This window comes from Trichosurus vulpecula, chromosome 3 (assembly GCF_011100635.1).
Source record: "Trichosurus vulpecula isolate mTriVul1 chromosome 3, mTriVul1.pri, whole genome shotgun sequence".
Lineage (NCBI taxonomy): Eukaryota > Metazoa > Chordata > Mammalia > Diprotodontia > Phalangeridae > Trichosurus > Trichosurus vulpecula.
In genome coordinates this window covers 429,634,867-429,651,061 of record NC_050575.1, presented here as the reverse complement: position 1 = coordinate 429,651,061, position 16,195 = coordinate 429,634,867, and positions in this window count along the sequence as shown.

Below are 16,195 nucleotides of genomic sequence, written 5' to 3'. Positions count from 1 at the left end.
ACTCCAATATTCTAAGGAAAATAGGAAGCTAGATCACTGACTGCAAATGTGGGGAAGAGTTTGGGTTGCAGAGAGGGAAAAAAAGAGGCAAATGGAGTAAACAACGAAGGAATTTTTACAAAAAGTCAAGAAAAATAATGTAAAAGGATTGCTGAGTAGCAACTAGGGCTCATCTGAGATGGCATAATCAAAAAATTATAGGCGATTATGTTGGTTTCATTTTGTGGTATTTGTCAGCAATTTTTAGCAGGTCTGAAGTAGAAACAAAGGATGATGGTGAGCTTTAACTATTAGAGAGACACAGATTGGGGATGGAAAAAAAAAACTCAAGGAGGGTCAAATATGGAAAATAAGCCCATATAATGAAATGCACTTTAAATACTTGTTCACCTGTGGTATGGATTCAAGCTATTCGGTTGGGAGGGGAGTGTAGTAGCAATTTAGATTTGAAGATCTTTCCCACACATTAATAGGCCATGTGACCTCTTACATCACAGGAAGCCTAAGTCACATGTGATAGGAATAGCTTCCTGACAGGAAAAGGAAGTTATGACACAGGAAATGCTGAGAGAGAGAGAGAGAGAGAGAGAGAGAGAGAGAGAGCGCGTGCGCACACAGTTATGACTGCTAATGGCCACTTTCGTGATAGGAGGCTGACTTAGCTGTACTGTGAGTTTGTTTTGGGGAGACCCTAGCTGGGGTTCAGAGATGTTTTGGGATGGTGATATTGTGGGATGGGATGTTGTGATATTATGTATTGAATGCTTTACTCCTCTAATAGATTGGGTAAATGGCTTGTGGGATATGATTCCCTGGTGTCTGAATAAATGGTTTACTTCTTCTACCTTCTATGTGGAGAGTCTTGTATACTTTGCGATACAGAACTACGTACGCATTTTGACAATTATCATCTATGTTGTTATTATTGCCTTACTGATACAGGGAGTTAAATTGGAAACACCAAGTGTTTCAAAAAATAAGTTCAAAAGATTAAATTTAATATCCTGTGTATTAGTTTTAATGCTTCTATCCTTGTTGGTTGTATGATTCTATCCTTAAATTAATTTGACAAGCATTCATTTATTAGGACCCTACTATGTGCCAGGCATTTTGTTAGTGAAACTGTCTCTGATTTTAAGGAGTTTATCTTCTAGTGGTGGAAACAAGACATACTATACAATTATATACATACACATATACATACACACATTTACAAATAAATTCAAAATAATTTTAAGAAAAGTACCAGTAACTGGTAGCATGAGTTCATGTGTCATTTAGGAAACAGCATTTGAGCTAAGCCTTGGAGCAAGCTAAGGATTCTACAGGAAGTGGGTATAGAGAGATTTCATTTCAATCCTACAGGAGAACTTGCCCTAAGGCATTCATGGAGTAGGGGAATGGAGTGCTGAAATATAAAGGATTTTTGATGCCAACATAGCTGTTTGTATTTTGACCACAGGCCACTCAGCACCATTGGACTTCCTTCAGTAGAAGAGAGAAATTATGCCCAAATTGATGTTTTTTAATAATAGTTTGATAGCTATTTTGGAAGATACATTGGAAAAGAAAGATACTGGAGGAAGGGAAATTGATTAAGAGGCTAGGCAGCACCCCTGGAGAGATATAATGAAGGACTGAATTTGGGTGGTGGTTGTATGAGTGGAGAGAAGGTTGTGAGCAATAATGTGTGGATAAAATCAAGAAAAATTGAACTGAATTAACGTGGAGAAAGAGAGGAAGATCTGATGGTGTCCCCAAAGCTTGCAATCCTGAGTGATTGGAAGGATCAAAAAGGAAAGATGGGAAATTGGGGATGTGGGGGAGAGGGAGTTAATTAATTCAGTTTAAGGAATGTTGAGTTTGCCTAAGAGATTCATTTGGAGAAGTCCATCAAAGTCCGGTCATGGCAGACTGGAGCTCGGGAAAAATGAGAGTTGGACACGAAGGTAATGGATGTGGTTAATACAGGGATGATCATTACATTCGTAGGAACTGATGAGAATTCCAAGAGAGCACAAAGAGAATGAAAGAATGCAAAGGTCCAGAACAAAATGCTGGGAGATGCCCTCACAAAAAGTGTGGGTCATGGATGATGATATCAATGATCATGGATAATAACCAAAATGAATTGATCAAAGGAAAAGAACAAGAAGAGAGTAATGTTATGACTATTCAAGGGGAAGAGAGCATCTAGGAAGAAGAGGTGGCCAATTTTGTCAAATGCTCTAGAGAAGTCAAGAAAGATATCAACTACCAAAAGGCTGTCAGACCTGGCAATTCAGATATTATTAGTAAGCTTGGAGAAAGCAGGGGCAACTGAGTGATTAGGCTGGAGGCCATATTGAAGAAGTTTGAGAAGGAAAGAGGGAGAGAAGTAGAGATAATAGGCATAAATGTGTTTTGTTTTGTTTTGTTTTTCCTGGGAGTCTGGATATGAAATGAAGAACAGGCACAGGACAATAGGTTGAGGCACTGGTAGTATTGAGTGAAGATTGCTTTCATATGAGGAAGACATGGGAATGTTTGTAAGCAGTATGGAAGGATCCAGTAGACAGAGGGACAGAAACTTAGAAAGATAAGAACACAGTACGAGTTTATGCCATAGGATTTTAGAAACAGTTAAGGGTTTTGAGTTGAAAGGTACCTTAGAGTTCACTGAGTCCAACCTTCAAATTTTACAGATAAAGAGACTGAGGCTGGGAAGGAAGTCCATTATCCATCAAAAGTATCAAAGAAGGAGATTCAGCAAAGAAGAGGCTTCTGAGATGAGGTTTAAAGGATAAATAGGAGTTGGAGAGGCAAAGAGGACACAGCCATGCAGCTTAATTATCTATACATTATTCTTCATAAGCCAAAGACATTTTTGTTTGGTAGCAGACAGAAAAATAACATTACAAACTCAACCCACAGGAGCCAGCTAAGTTATTTCTTTAAAAGAAATGTCTTGAGCCTGAGAAAAATGACAAGCATTTATCTAATTGGAAGTTTTAAGTATCTTTCTTTGGAATCTGAATCAGATCAGAATTTTTATTTCCAAAATGCTATGCGGTAGCATGATAGAGACAAGAAGATGACCCAGGGCCCTGATCATAGAGTGCATCAGTCATTCTAAAGGGCTTGGCATTTGTGGGGGAAGACAAATGCAGCTATCGATCTGAACTGGCTGCCTTGGTTTGGAATCAACCCCAGTAATCTTATTACTGCAGTATGTTCAGTGTGCATTTTTTCCTCCCTCTGCATCATAATTAAATCTATTTTTAGAACCGGCAGCTGCATTCTCAGCAAGACCTCAAGGTAGCTCATACACCCAAGAGCTCTCTTACCTGCCCATTTTCATTAACACAAGGGACTGGTGACAGATATCCTGTCTTTGACCCAGGGCTTCTACATGGTCCATAGCTTTCTTTCAATTCACTGCTTATTTTAATTCGTGCAAGGAAAAAATGTTTGATTAGGAGTCAATCTGGGTTATATTTCAACCCTTGACTCCAACCAAGCCTTGTGACCTTAGCCAAGTCACTTAACTTCTACAGATTTCCATTTATTGTTGTTGTTGACCCCGGTGCTGCATTGAAGGTTGTTATTATGGTTGCTCTTCAGTCATTCAGCCATGTCTGACCATACTGTCCATAGGATTTTCTTGGCAAAGATACTAGAGCAATTTGCCATGTCCTTCTCCAGTGAATTAAGGCAAACAGAGGTTAAGCGACTTGCCCAGGGCAGATTTGAATTCTGATCTTGCTGACTCCAGACCCAGTGCTATATCACTGAACCACTTAACTAGCAGTAGGTGATCTCTAAGATCCCTTGCAGGCAGTGAAGTCTAAGGAATAACAGATTTCCTGTCAGTAAACCTGAGTCCAGTCCTGATCTTAATACTTACTAGCTTTGTGACCTTGAGAAAATCCCTTACCTGCTCTGAGCCTCAGTTTGTCCACCTACAAAATGGAAAAGGAGATGAGTTAGAAACTATTTCCCTAGACCAGGTGAAAAGTGCCTGAGTGAGGATGTTGATTGTGGGAATGGAGAGAAGGAAATCTATAGGAGAGATGTTATGAAGTTACAAACAAGACTTGGCAATGGATTATTTAGGTGGGATGAGTGACTGTGAGCATTGAAGGATGATATAGAGGCTGTAGCCTCAGGGACTGAGAGGATCATGTTGCTCTCAACAATCACAGGAAGTTTGAAAGGAGAGAAGAAAAAGAGATCTTTTGTGGCATGTTGAGCTTGAGATCCCTCCAAGATTTTCAGATTGGGATATCTTAAACCAAACTAAAGTTTTGCGACTAGATCCCAGAAGAAAGACTCTTGTCCATATCTTCCAGTCTTCCATGGAGGCTACACCCAACACACTGTGCACCTTCTTCATGATCTCTTGATCTCTCAATATTGCATGGTTTCCATTCATTCATTCATTCAATAAACATTTATTAAACTCCAACTATATGCCAGGCATTCTGCTAAGGTCTGAGGTACAGAAAGAGGCAAAAGACAGTCCCTTCTCTCAGGGACCTTACAGTCTGATGAGGGAGAGAACATCCAAATAAATAGAGATAAATGAGCTATCTATTCAATAAATAAGAACTAACTAACAGAGGGAAGTTGGTGGAATTGAAAGGGTTGGAAAAGGCTTCTGGTAGAAGGGGTGGTGTTGGGGAATTTGCCCCTCATTATCTCTCCTTTGGGCCCCCATGCCTTATTTAGCTCCTTTTTCCACACTAATATTTCTCTAATGACATCCTTCATACCATTCTATTTGGGGAAAGAGCTTTTTAAATATAAATTCTTATATGGAAGGTTTTTTGAGTTAAGCATCTCATCAGAGAGTCAAATGTTTAATTCCTTCCAAAGACTTTTTTTTGGTGGGAAATATGACTTTTTTTCTTCACATACTGATGATGTTTTATCATAAGAATTATAGTGAATAGAGAGCTGGTCTTTATGTCATTAAGACCTAGGAGGCTCAAGTCTTCCTTCTAATGTGCTGACTGTGTGGTCCTGGCCAAGTCATTTAACTGCAGCACTCCTCAAACTCTCTGTTGGGTCAATTGATCTATCAACTATGAAGCATTTATCACATTCTTATGTGCCAGTCTCTTTGCTAAGTACTAGGGTTACACAGAAAAAGTCCAAAGAGTTGATGCCCTCAAGGAGCTTATATTCTAAGGGGGAAACAGCATGTAAACACATAGGTATGTACAGGGGAGACAGAAAGAGGGAATCCTTGAAGGAGAAGGTACTAACCAGCATCTGCGGGATGGGGCAAGAAAGTCCTTCAGGAGGGGGCACCCGAGTGAATAACCATGCTTCAAAGGAAAAGAGGCATTCTAATAGGTGGGGGTGAGGAGAAACAGCATTTCAGTCATGACCTAGATCATGCTAGATCAAAGGTGCAGAGATGGGAGATAGAGCATTGTGTGTAAGGACCAGGAAAGAGGTCAGTGTGGCCATGGAATGATATCATGTATGAGAAAGCTGAAGACATAGAAAGGGGCCAGGCTGAGAACATTGAATTGGTCAACAGAGGGATCCTGATGGTAGTAGAGAGACTCTAATGTTGATAAGTAGGGGAATAACTTGCAAAAATGCAGAAGAGTTGGTAAAGGTGGTTTCTTCAGGGGAAGTTCCCTATATGAAACGAAAAGTATGTACCTGCTGCTAGTTTTTTGTTAAGATTTTTTTTTTGGAGGGGGAGAGAGTGGAGGAAGGCACGAACCTCTGATTAGTCCTCTAATAACAGCTCCTGAAGACATGGCTTGTCCCAACACTAAGTGCACCATGCCTGGTACATAGTAGATACTTAAGAAATGAGTGCTGATTGGTTATCAGCAGGGAGGAACTCCTGGGTATGTAAACTCTCTCTACTAATGCAACTCAGAGTTTCTTTTAAAATTTGAAGCCCTGTCAAGGTTTCTTAACCCTTTTTATGTATGTCATTTTACATTGTAGACTTTCTGGTAGGCTGGTAAATCCTATGGGTCCTTTTTTGGATTTTTTTTAAGAATTGAAGTAAATGCTTGTTTAATTAGCAAAAAACCAAACCAAACAAAAAAAAAAAACCTGAAGATGTAATTTTCCCAACCAAGATTGAAAGCCCCCAGCTTTAAAATACTTGCTAGAGGCCTGCTGGGGGACCCTGAGTGGTTAAGTAACTTATCCATGGGGAACTGAAAGCATCTCTTACTGACTCTAAGCTGGGATCCTACCTTCCCTCTGCCACCCTGGTCACTGTCTCAGAGTTCTACTGTATACCTATATTCAGTGTGTGCCACAAACCCCAAAACAGGAAGAGGGGGTCAGTCCTGGAGGACCCTGTGTGCATGGGTCTCCAATGTAGGCTTCTGATCTCTCTCCTTCTATTTCTTGCTAATTAGACTCAAAAGAGCCATTTGGAGTCACTTTATGCAACAAAAATAACTATCCCCTAATGGGCAATAAAGAATTTTGCTAATACTTGGTGATCAAACATTCTTGCCAGCCACACCTCTCTCATCAAAGCACCATCCGCAGCCCACCAGATGGGACTCTTTCTGCCCTAGAGTCATGGATTTATAAACTGCCACAATGACTCAGTGCATTTAATAAAAGAATTCCATGGAAGCATTGCCTTTCACAGAGGTCTCATCACTCAAAGGAAATGAAGCAGGAAACTAGAAACAAAACTGGTCCATCAGACCATTTAACTAAAGCTGGAAGGGACCTTAAAGGTCATCTAATACAACTCTCATTTTACAGATAGGGAACTGAGGCTTGAGGAGTTTAAATGATTTCCTTCTAGTCATAACTAGGAAAGGGCACAGTCAGGATTCAAACTCAGATCCTCTGATTTCTGATTCAGCACTTTTTTCCCACTAAACCTTTTTGTAGTTATCTTTCTGAAGTTACATTGTATATGTGCATACATACATATATACACACAAAATATATGTATATAAGCACATATGTGTGTATATGTGCATGTGTTTGTGTCTATATAAGCATGTAAATAGGCATATATATGATACTTGTAAAATGTGTATAAAACAGGTATGTGCACATATACATACTTACATACATTTAGATATAGTAAATACATACCTACTTAAGTACCTGTTGTCTTACCCAGTAGAATATAAGCTTGTTCAGGGCAGGCCTGTCTGTCTTCCTTTTCTGCTTTATATTTTCAGTGCTTAGCACAATGCCTTGAGAAATTTCTCCCAATTCACATGGGTAGCAAGTGGACTGGCTGGGAGTCAAATGCAAATCCTGAGAATACATCTCCAGCTCTGAGGTGTCAATCTTAATTATTATTATTTTATCCCTTGTGTATCACTCCCTAAAACATTTCCCTGCCCTTTGAGGTCCCCCTCTCTCACGGGTGAATTCCTTGTAAAGCTCCCATTTTGAATAAGAGGCCATCCACTATGGGTCTGCTTCTGCCTCTGCCTCTGCCTCTGCCTCTGTCACCTTTGCCATCATTCTTTGGCTGCCTTCTCACCCTCAAACATCCCTCACTGTGTATGGCTATCCCATCCTGGCCCTCTCCTCCACTCCTGCAGCCCCCTTCTCCCTTTGATGATTCCCTCCACAGAGCTCCATTTTGAGGAAGAGCTTTAAGACAGCCATCCATCTTTCTCCTCCCAATTGCTTCTGACTCTCCTACCATTCCTGTCTCCTCCCACTTTCCAGCTGCATTTTATGCTGTCTTCCCCCATTAGAATGGTAGCAACTTGAGGACAGCAAATGTATTGCCTTTTATTTGTATGCCCACACTTAGCATGGTACATAGTAAATGCTTAACAAATGATTGTTGACTGACTGAGCAAGGGAAGGGTGCAGCAGAGACCAGATGCACAACTTCAAGTATGTAAGGAATCCTCAGTGATGAAACCCTCTACCAACACAAATCAGAGCTATTCTTCAACATGCTATCTTAGTGAGTATCTGGACCCTCCCACTTAACATGGGAAGGGTTAATTGACTTGTCCAGGATCACTCAGGCAGTAGGGGTTAGAGGCAGGCCTTAAACCTGTCTTTTTTACTCCTAGTTCAATTTGATATCCCCTCTGCCTTCCTAATATTTACAGAGTTAATGTTTTAAGCTTTCTAAAGCACATTATGCAGATCGATGTCCTAACTTCTAATCAAACTTAATTTCATAATAGGAAATTAATGCTTATGACTAACTATGATGAGAGGGGTTGATTTTAATGAATATCAGTGTACATTTCACTCTCTTTTCTGAAAGGAAAACCCTGACTGAATCCAGAAACCCCAGTTTTCATAGCCCACCACTCATCCTCACCTGCCATAAGCACTCCATGAATATATAATGCACAGATGCACCAGCAGCCAAGGTACTGTCACTAAGCTGCATGCAAATCTCAGCATTTCCATCCAGGCTGAATTCCACCCAGACACCTTGTCCCAGCCATCAGGGCCAGCCTGTGTGAGATGCTTTTATGACTAATCAAATATCTTCTGCTGCAACGACTTGAAAGACTCTTTGGGAAAATGAAATCTTGTCTTAATCAGGATATGTAGAGTGCTAATGAAATGTGTTTGCCCAAATGCCACTTTCCTTCTGTCCTTGACTGGAAGGTCACAAGCTCAAGTCGGGGCGGGGGGGGGAGTTCTACCTTTGGTCAAATCCAATTGCATTCTGTTCTGATGGAAGTGTCTAAAAGTCACCTTCTCATATTTAAGGCTGACTCTGTTGTTTTCAACTTTCTTTTCTATAATAGAGCAAGGAATCTCTGGCTCTGTGAAAAGAGTGATGGCTGTGGAGTCAGAGGTCTTGGGTTCAAATTCTAACACTGATATTTGCTATTCTGGGTAAGGATGGCATTGGATAAGTTAATCTTTCTGGGTCTGTTTCTTGTTTTTATTGTTATTTTACTTTATTTCTTTATTTTTCCCCTTTACTACACCAGTGGTCATGACGCTGGTTCAAATCCTCATTGCCTCTCTCTTAGACCATTAAAATATCTATCTCTTTGGTTCCCCTATATCCAGAATGTCAATTTTCTAAATCAGCTACTACATAGAGTTTTCTATAACAAAGCTTTGATTATGTTACTCCCTTGCTTAAGAAGCCCCAGAGTTTCCCTTTGTTGTTTAGTCATTTTTCAGTCCTGTCTGACTCAGTGAGCCCATTTGGGCTTTTTCTGGCAGAGATACTGAAACATTTGCCATTTCCTTCTCCAGCTCATTTTATAGATAAGGAAACTGAGGCAAATAGGATTAAGTGACTTGCCTAGGGTCACATAGCTAATAAGTGTCTGAGGTCAGATTTGAACTCAGGAAGATGAGTCTTCTTGACTTCAAGCCTAGCACCATGTTCTCTGAGCCACCTAACTGCCTATTTCCTCTAAAATAAAATGCAGGTTCTTTCATTGGGTATTTATAACCCTTTTACAGTATGACTCTAGATAATCTTTTAAATTTACTTCCCGTGATCACCTTAAGACACATTTCATTCCAAGTCAGTTACCCTACTTGTCCCTTTATAGGATACACAATCTCTCACCTCTGTTCCTTTTCACAAGGTGCCTACCATGATCTTTCTTCTCACTTTGGAATTGTCCTACCTATGGCTAATTAGTTGAAACATCTCTTTCATCTGTCCCTTTGTCTGTACTCACTCCTCTATATTAGTCCAGTCCCTTATCGCCTCTAGATAGACAATTACTATTGCCTTCTAATTGTCCCTCTGGCTTCCAGTATCTTTCCTGCCCAATCTGTCTTCTATTCAATTGTGTAAAACACAGAAAAGTTGCTCTTCAACTAATAAATCTTCAGCAGCTCTCTGTTACCTTAGTGGAAAATATAAACTACTTATCCTGGTCTTAGAGACCCAAAGATCTGAATTTTGTCTACCTTTCCACTATTTAATATTATTCTCCTTTATATACTTTACATTTCAACCAAACTAATTTGTTGACCATTCCCCATAGGTAAATTTTCATCTCTTTTACATACATAAAATTCCATCCACCTCCTTATATTTGTACCCCTGCTTTTGATATAAAGCTTGTCCATGTTTTTTCTTTATTTTTTTTATTAAACCATTGACTGGGTCAATTTCATCAAAAGAGGTCTACTGGGAATTCTCTGAAAAGAAAGCTTGTGATTGATGCAAAGGAAAACAGTTAGAAATATGTCTAACAAAGTAGAGAAATGCCAAACAATTGAAGTGCTAACACACAAGGGAATTTCTGACCTGGAAATTTATAGCTACCATCATTTAAGCCTTCACAGAATAATGAAAAATAATGCACATCTCTTAGAGAGAGATGATTCATCTTGCTTTTTCTCATACACAGCTAATGAGGAGGCAAATGGGAAAAATCATGGGGAAATTCCAAAACTTCTCTAGTTATTGAGTACCATGACATTAAAAAGGCTCATTACTTTGCTATGCACTGGACTGGCCATTGAAATTGTTAGAAAAGGCCATTGATCAGATCACCCTTAAAGGGACTTCATCCCAATGCTTCAGCTTGTCTCAGATTATCCTATACAACTGAACAAAGGAGATTTTGCTTCATCCTTCTTTACAGGCAATTCTATTAAATTAGGCCTGAGACAAAAGCAAAAACTTCACTAACATGGTTGATGGCATGGAAAGTCTGATGTCGCTGATTGATACAGAATAGAAATTACAGTGTACCTAAGGCCTGACTAGAATAGAAGATCTCAGAATCAAAGTAGGTTTTTGAGATGGAAGAGAATTTAGAAGCCATCCATTACAACCCTTTAATTTTTCTATAAGGAAACTGAACATCAGGGAGGTTAAATTATTTGCCCAAGGTCACAAGGTAGCAAGTGCCAATGCTAGAACTTGAATAGAGGTACTCTGATTCAAAGTCAGTGCCCTTTCTACTGTCCATGGTGCTGCCAAAAGGAGAATGGACTTTAAGTTCAGAAGCCCGGTTTCATATCTCAAATCTGTCCTCTTGGATAAGTCACTTAACCCTTGTTAGTACAGTAATTATGTTTACACTGCCTTTTCAAAGAATTTCTGTGAGGAACACACTTGGTAATATATGAAAGCACTTCAAACTAGAAGGTTGTTATTGTATAGACAGACTCTTAACAATGATAAGGAGAATTCTATAATATTTTTGACTCATGCTCATCCAGACTTTTTAGAGACTTCCAGTGATGGAGAACTCATCATCCCTCAAGGCAACTCAACCCAATGTTGGAGTGGTCTAATTTAAAAAGAAAAGGCAAAATCTTCTTCCCTAAAACTTATAACCTCTGGTGTCACTGTGCTTGGCAAATACTAATAAACATTTGATTTTTTTTCTTACATTCACTCCTCACATGTGATCCACTATAGCAGACTACCTGCACAAGCCATGGTTCACTTCATTCCCATGCCATCTTCTTGCCATCACCCACATGTACTCTTCAATCCCCTTTCTTTCCCACCCAAACCTTCCAGTTCTCAAATCATAACCTGATTAATGCTGCCATTACAACTGGAAAGGTATGTCAGCCTCCTATCCTGTGATTCTAATTATCATCACTGGAACATTTCAAATCAAAATACTCCTCCCTAAGTACTATTCTCCAATGTGTGCTCTCTCTCCATTTAGAATATAGATGGTTTTCAGGGTAGGACCTGTTTTCACTTTTGTATATAAATTATCAGCATTTAACACAGAGCTGGGAACATTGTAAGCATTTTCAAATGCTTTTTAATTCATTCATTCATCTAAATTTTGCATTCAAGTGTAGCATGGAAAAGTTTAATGACTATTCTAAATGCTGCCTCTTCAACTGCCTTAATATAGCTGCCTTTGTTTCTCCAATTTACTCTTTGAGTGACTCTTCTTCAGTAGAATATAAGCTTCCTGAAGGCAAGAATTACTTCATTTTTTTTCCTATAGGGTCTTACGCATAGTAGATCACACATAAACATTTGAGGAAATGAAAGAAATTGATTTTCTTTATCAGACTTAACACCACTCATTGATTTCGAGGGCTGACATTGTCAAAGTTGGATCCTCCATATTGATGGCTCCATATATAACATGTATCACTTGGTGCCAGCAACCATATTTTGACAATACTCATCTACAATTCTCAAGTCTTCAGCTCCTCCTTGGACTGAATGAGAATGAATATTTCTATTTCCCCACATGATTCTGCTGCAGTGATCTAGCTGCTACCACTTCTTAGCATGGAAAACCTCTCTCAGAGCTCATCAACTTACCTGTAACTACACATAACACCCATTCATATTTCCTGGAAATAAAGAGACTTCAGAGTTGCATTAAGTGTCCCCAGCCTGAGAAACACAGGTCACATAATGATATGTGAATGAGGGAAGGTGACAAAGAGGTTGGAGAGAACACATTGGGCCTACCAAATCATTTCTATAGACCATGGAGAGGGGCAGTTCCTCCCATAATACTCTGTCCTTCTGAATCTTAGCCAGCCACAGATTAGAAAATCCTTATTTCCGCTCAGCAAGGCACCAGTGGGCATACCCACACTCTCTGAGAAGGTATCCTCACATGCTCCCAAACAAAGAATCGCATCATGTGATATTATCATATTGGTGAAAAAACTCAAGTTCTTCTCTTTGGATGATTGTTTTTCCTATTGTCAGTGCTCAATGAATGAAAGAGACAATGCTGTGAGGACAGAGGACTCAAGCCCTTCCCATCCAGAGGCTGATATGTTGGCCTTAAACACAAGCCTTGGTTCTTTGCCTCAGTGTTTTCCTTTCATTTTAGGTGAAGAGGATGACTATGACTTTATGAGTTTTGAAAGGTCAAGAAAGTGTATCACCAGGAAATCTGGGAGTCAAGCCCACACTGGGTTTTGCAGACAGCTGTATCAGGAGTGCCGAGTTTATAATCTCGAAGAGGATCATAAACATGTCTGAAAGGTTCGGAATCGCCGGATAGAAGAAACTCTCAAAGTAGAAGGCAGAAGAATCAAAACATTTATTTAGGCTCCACAGTAACCAACCCATGAACCAGAAGCCCCATTTTGATATGTTGATCATAATCTTCCAGGCCCAATAAGTACGCCTTGAAAGAGTAACCAGGAGGCTACAGAGAAACATGATTGCGTAAAGCAAAATCATGTTTCCCCCTTTATGGTAATAAGATTACCCACTGGCCTGAAGTCTTTGTTCAGCTTCCTCCCGTAGATCAGCTCTGCTACTGGCAGCTCCTGCCTCAGCTGTGTCTGTGGCTGAAACTGACGTAACTGTCGTAACTGCCTCTGTAACTGCCTCTGGCTCCAACTGTCGCTGTAACTGTCGCTGTAATGGCCTGAAGTCTTTGTTCAGCTTTCTCCCGTAGGTTAGCTCTGCTACTGGCAGCTCCTGCTTCAGCTGTGTCTGTCGCTGTGGCTGTAACTGACGTAACTGTCGTAACTGCCTCTGTAACTGTCGTTGTAACTGTCGCTGGCTCCAACCGGAAAAGGAAGAGAGAGAGCTCTCCGAGCTGTCCTCTCCCCTCTTATAGGGTCTCTGACATCATCAAGCTCCGCCCAAATGACCAGGGCCGATTGGTTCTTGAGTTGGCCCCTCCCCCTAGCATAGACATTAACACCTCCCCTCAGCCAGCCCCATGACTCCCCACACAGGAAGCCGTCTGCCTCCCGGCATGCTCCCCGGGCCTCCTGCCCCGGAAGAGCAAGCCACAGTGTCCAGAGGCTCAATGAGGCAAGCTGAGCCATTCAAAGAAAACAAAAGCCATTATGGCTACAACAGCCTAGCTTTGAGGCCAGAGGAAGACTGACCTTCAGCACCAGCCTAGTAGTAGTAATGCCAACACCAATGCCAAAATTAGTCATGAACTTTATGGCACTAATGCTATATAGAAACTGCATTATGTTTGAGCCCACTCTCCCCAGATACCAGGAACATATAGGGGAGACTGTGCCTTGAGGTATTGGGGAAAAACATTTGTACTTCTGTTGTTGTTATATCCTTGAGGCAATTATCCTTTTGTCACAGCTAAAAACCAAAATAATAAGACAAATCCTTACCAAATTGATCAGGGACTACACTAATCAACCCTTGTCATAACTTTTTTAATTTACAAAGCACTTAATCCCCAACAGCCCTATAAGGTAGGTAACACAGCGTTGTTATACTCATCTCATTAAAGAAGAAACTGAGGCTTATGAGGAAAAAAGCATACCTAGTCTCTGACTCTAAGTCTACACCAGATCACATACACACACACACACACACACACACACACACACACACACACACACACCACAAAAGTAATGATAAAGACTTTCAACAAATAGCTGGGAAGAACAGTTTAATTGATATACGTTAATATCTGCAACTGTCAAATGTACTGACATCTCTCTAGTGCCAGGTACTCTATTGGTCACAATTACCCACACTCAGACCCTTATCTAAATGCATATGCTTTCACATATCCTTGAACAATTGTACTCCATTTGTTCTTTTCTCATAAGTAAATTAGTATTAAATGCCAGACACCATACTAGGTAATGACTATGAAATATCAAACTAAAAGAGTCCTTCTCAGAAGACGCTTATGTTTTTCTTGTGGGACATAATGGGTGCATGGATAAGTAAATACAGAATAGATACAATAGAGTAGTTTTGTAGGTAGGGAGAATAGAAAAGGTCTGTAGGAAGTGATATGTAGGATGAACCTTGATGAGGAATAAGAATTCAAAGAGGTAGAGATGAGGAAAAAGGGTATTCCATGGATGGAGGACAGTCAGTAACCAAAAACTGACACAGGACATGGAGTACTTTGTCTAGAAAAGGGCAAGTACAGTGGTATGGTTATAATGAGTGGATGAGGGAGAGTAATATGCATGTAGCCTGAAAAGATAGGTAGATCTCTAAGTATCAAAAGAAGAATATGAATTTTATCCTAGAGGCATGGGGGAGCCATTAAATCTACTTAAGTAAGAGGATTGACATGGACAGATGCGCTTTCAGAATAAAAATTTGGAAACTTTGTTGAGATAAATTAGAATCCATCAGTTTGAATTTAATAAGTTCTTAATAAATGCTGGGGACAATTGTAACTGTTCAATATGCAAAGACAAGTCATTACCAACTAAGAGCCTCTTTCAACAGTATAAGCTAGGGGTGCATTGGGTTGAATCAGGATAGTGGCTATGGGAGAAAGAGAGAAGTGTACAAATGTATGAAAATTCATGAAGGCTGAATAGATGGGACTTAGGAACTAGTTAGAACACAATGCTGAGAGAGCAAAGAGTCAAAAACCTACCAAGGATTATGGGTCTCTGAGAGTAGAAAGATGGGTATGCCCTTGATTGAAATAAAGATGTTAGGAACAGGTATATATTCAGGAGAAAAGAAAGGGAGTTCTCTTTGGGATGTGTTGGATTTGAGATGTCTATAGGTTGCCCAAGTGGAGGTTTCAAAAAAGCTTTGGTAAGGTGGCACAGGAAATCAGGAGAAAGACTACATTTGGAAGGTAGATGTGGATACATTGTCATGAACACATGGGAATTGGCAAGCTCAAGAGAGGATGTTAAAATAGATGAAAAGAGGCCCATGACAAAAGATTGGCATGTGGCCATATGTAGGAGGTATAGCATTGATGGCAATCTGTCAAGAGAGTTTGGCAAATGGTTAGACAGGTATGCAGGTAAGTAGGGAGAGCTATTTTAGAAACAGCCAGGGTAAAGAGAGTACCCATAATGTGGTTCAAGTATGGCCAACAATCTCAGAAGTTGCAGAAAGAACAAGAAAGTTGAGGCCTAAGAAAAAGACATTGGACTAGCAACTATAAGAAAGTTACCAACCTTGTTGAGAGCCAAAATATAAAAGACTGAAAAGAGAATGGAAGATGAAGAAATAGAAACAATGAATATAGAATAATTATTTCCAGTATTTTGCCAATTAAAGAGAGGAAGGATATATATATATATATATATATATATATATATATATATATATATATATATATATACATATATATAAACTATATCCTGATGGGATAGTAGGGTTAAGTGAGGGTTTTTGAATGATGTAGGAGATCTGGACTTTTTGTTGTTGTGGAGGAGCCAATGGGCAAAACAAACAAAGATTAGAAGGAAACAATGCAAATGAGGCAAAGCTAAGAAAAGTGGATAAGGAAAAAAAGATAAGAGCCCTAGTGGGAAGCTTGATCTTGACAATGAGAGGGGGCCCGTCTTCCTCCGAGATCGGCCC